Source organism: Monodon monoceros, unplaced genomic scaffold (assembly GCF_005190385.1).
Source record: "Monodon monoceros isolate NGI ecotype Baffin Bay Population unplaced genomic scaffold, NGI_Narwhal_1 Super_Scaffold_18, whole genome shotgun sequence".
In the NCBI taxonomy this organism is placed as follows: domain Eukaryota; kingdom Metazoa; phylum Chordata; class Mammalia; order Artiodactyla; family Monodontidae; genus Monodon; species Monodon monoceros.
In genome coordinates, this window is record NW_021703774.1 from 164,324,820 (window position 1) to 164,328,987 (window position 4,168).

Genomic DNA, 4,168 nt, shown 5'->3' on the forward strand with positions numbered 1-4,168 from the left:
TTCGGCTATACTACAAAGCTACAGTAATGAAGACAATATGGTACTGGCACAAAAACAGAAATATAGATCAATGGAACAAGATAGAAAGCCCAGAGATAAACCCATGCACCTATGGTCAACTAATCTACAACAAAGGAGGCAAGGATACAAAATGGAGAAAAGACAGTCTCTTCAATAAGTGTTGCTGGGAAAACTGGACAGCTACGTGTAAAAGAATGAAATTAGAACACTGCCTAACACCATACACAAAAATAAACTCAAAATGGATTCGAGACCTAAATGTAAGACTGGACACTATAAAACTGTTAGAGGAAAACATAGGAAGAACACCCTTTGACGTAAGTCACAGCAAGATCTTTTTTGATCCACCTCCTAGAGTAATGGAAATAAAAACAAAAATAAACAAATGGGACCTAATGAAACTTAAAAGCTTTTGCACAGCAAAGGAAACCATAAACAAAACGAAAAGACAACCCTCAGAATGGGAGAAAATATTTGCAAACGAATCAATGGACAAAGGATTAATCTCCAAAATATATAAACAGCTCATGCAGCTCAATATTAAAGAAACAAACAACCCAATCCAAAAATGGGCCAAAGACCTAATTAGACATTTCTCCAAAGAAGACATACAGGGCTTCCCTGGTGGCGCAGTGGTTGAGAGTCTGCCTGCTGATGCAGGGGACACGGGTTCGTGCCCCGGTCCGGGAAGATCCCACATGCCGTGGAGCGTCTGGGCCCGTGAGCCATGGCCGCTGAGCCTGCGCGTCCGGAGGCTGTGCTCTGCAACGGGAGAGGCCACAAGAGTGAGAGGCCCGTGTACCGCAAAAAAAAAAAAGACTGGTAACCTCATAAGAAGAGGAGAGCACACACAGGGGCATACACAGGAAAGAAGACACTGTGAAGACAGAGGTAGAATATGGAGTTATGCTGTGATAAGCCAAGGAACACCAGGAGCCACCAGAAGCTGGAAAAGGCAAGGAAGGATCCTCCCTTAGAGCCTTCAGACAGAGTGTGGCCCTGCAGACAACTTGATTTTGGACTTCTAGATTCCAGAACTGAAATCGTGCAACTCAGATTGGAACTTGAACCCATCGGCCTTTAATTGAGATCACACACCTGGTCTCAGGACTTAATGAAGCTCAAGTTCTTGATGTCTCTCTGCAGAAAGAATTCAGTGAGGGACTATTTACAATAGCCAGGACATGGAAGCAACCTAAATGTCCTTCAACAGATGAATGGATAAAGAAGATGTAGCACATATATACAATGGAATATTACTCAGCCATAAAAAGGAACGAAATTGAGTTATTTGTAGTGAGGTGGATGGACCTAGAGTCTGTCATACAGAGTGAAGCAAGTCAGAAAGAGAAAGACAAACACCGTATGCTAACACATATATATGGAATCTAAAAAAAAAACAGTTTCTGAAAACCTAGGGACAGGACAGGAATAAAGTCGCAGACATAGGGAATGGACTTGAGGACACGGGGAGGGGGAGGGGTAAGCTGGGACAAAGTGAGAGAGTGGCATGGACATATATACACTACCAAATGTAAAATGGATGGCTAGTGGGAAGCAGCCACACAGCACAGGGAGATCAGCTACATGCTTTGTGACCACCTAGAGGGGTGGGGTAGGGAGGGTGGGAAGGAGACGCAAGAGGGAGGGGATATGGGGATATATGTATACGTAGAGCTGATTCACTTTGTTATACAGCAGAAACTAACACAACAATGTAAAGCAATTACACTCCAATAAAGATGTTAACAAAAAAAAAGAAAAACAATTCAGTGAGAGACAAAGTGATAGGTAAGAAGTGGATTTATTTAGAGAGAAACACACTTTACAGACAGAGTGTGGGCCATCTCAGAAGGCGAGAGGCCCCAAAATATGGCATGGTTAGTTTTTATGGGCTGGGTAATTTCATAGGCTAATGAGTGGGAGGATTATTCCAATTATTTCAGGGAAGGGGTGGGGATTTCCAGGAATTGGGCCACCGCCCACTCTTTAACCTTTTATGGTTGGCCTCAGAACTGTCATGGTTCTGGTGGGTATGTCATTTAGCTAATGTATTACAATGAGTGTATAATGAGGCTCAAGGTCTACTGGAAGTAGAATCTTCCACCATCTTGGACCTAGTTGGTTCTAACCAGGTTTTGTCATGTCCTATGGCTATGTCATTCTTTTAAAGTTTGCGTCTTGCCCCCTTCCCTCCTGTTTCATAACTATAAAAGAATAAATTTCTATTGTTTTTTAAAAAAAATTTAAAATAAATTTATTTATTTATTTTTTGGCTGCGTTGGGTCTCCATTGCTGCACGCAGGTTTTCTCTAGCTGTGGAGAGTGGAGGCCATGTGGGCTTCCCATCGTGGTGGCTTCTCTTGTTGCGGAGCACAGGCTCTAGGCACGCAGGCTTCAGTGGTTGTGGCCTGCGGGCTCAGTAGTTGTGGCGCTCAGGCTCAGTAGTTGTGGCGCAGGGGCTTAGTTGCTGCGCGGCATGTGGGATCTTCCTGGACCAGGGCTCGAACACTCATCTCCCGCATTGGCAGGCGGATTCTTAACCACTGCGCCATCAGGGAAGCCCTAAATTTCTATTGTTTTAAGCTACCCAGTTGGTAGTAATTTAACATGACATCCCTTGGAAACCAGTACAGACAGAAAGGGAAGTCTCCGTGTAAGAATACTGATCCTTATACCACTTGCTCCCACAACAAGAATGCGTATTGTCCTTCGCTTTCCTAATGCCTGAGGGTCAGAATCTAGCCAGAAGAGGATCCAATCCACAGTGATAGTCTAGGTAGTGGCTGAAGAGAAAGAGGAGGATACTAATGGACTCTCATAGTCACTACCCAGAAGTGAAGGCATCCTGGCCTTTCACCCCACCCAAAATGAATATGTGTGTGTGTGTGTGTGTGTGGCTGGTGTATTAATAGAAAGGTTTATTTTAAGTGGATAAGATACTATTATATTGGTTAATACTTTATTATATTGAATAATTCTATAATTAATATAAGTAATTTCCGAAAGGTCAATTCCCACATTATTACATTAAAGCCAATGGAGTGAATATGACATGACTTATATTATATTCATGGTATATATAACATGGGCTTGGCTCCTCCCCCCATTGACCCATTGTCAGTGAATAACTCCCTGGTGTACCAATTCCCACTGTAGATGTTAAAGTGAGACTCAGCTCTAGAATATGATCATACACATGCTGATCCAGAGTGGTGGCAGGGCAAAGTGTCAATATAGTGTCTACAGTGTCCCCACGAATAGTACTTCATGGTTGAGGTACCCATCCTCCTCTTCTTCAGGTGGTGAGACACTCCAACACTCCAGTTCCATTTTTATTTATTTATTATTTATTTATTTGTTTGTTTGGTTTTGGCCACGCTGTGGCTTGCGGGATCTTAGTTCCCCAGCCAGGGATTGAACCTGCCCCCCACCCCGCCTGCGCCCCGCAGCAGTGAAAGTGCCAAGTCCACTGGACCACCAGGGAATTCCCTTCACTTCTGTTTTTGGCTTGGGATTTTTGCCTTTCCTCCCCACTGGGTCTTTTTTTTTTTTTTTTTGCGGTACGCGGGCCTCTCACTGTTTTGGCCTCTCCCGCTGCGGAGCACAGGCTCCGGACGCACAGGCACAGCGGCCATGGCTCAGGGGCCTAGCCGCTCCATGCCATGTGGGATCTTCCCAGACCGGGGCATGAACCCGTGTCCCCTGCATCGGCAGGCGAACTCTCAACCACTGCGCCATCAGGGAAGCCCCCCAGTGGGTCTTGGAAGAATGGCTGATGATGTCAAAAAACTGCTTGTGCTTTGTACGTAATTTGTGAGTCTGTATAGGTTTCAAGCCTCCCTCATGTAGGAAAAAGAAGCACTGCTAATCACAACTCTGGAACATTGATCCTTAATCAGACAGATGCACATTCATTCATTTAGCAGGCACTTTTAAAATACCTACTATGTGCCAGGCACTGTTCTGTGTGCCAGGAACATAGCAATGAACAAGGCAGCAAGGTTCCTACTCTTGAGGAGCTGACAAATTAGAGAAAGAAGACATAATGAGCAAGTAAACAATTGTGAACGTGATCGCTTCAGATGTGATAAATGTTAGGAGAGGAACAGGGATGTGATTGTTGGGGGTGTGAGACTGTTACCGA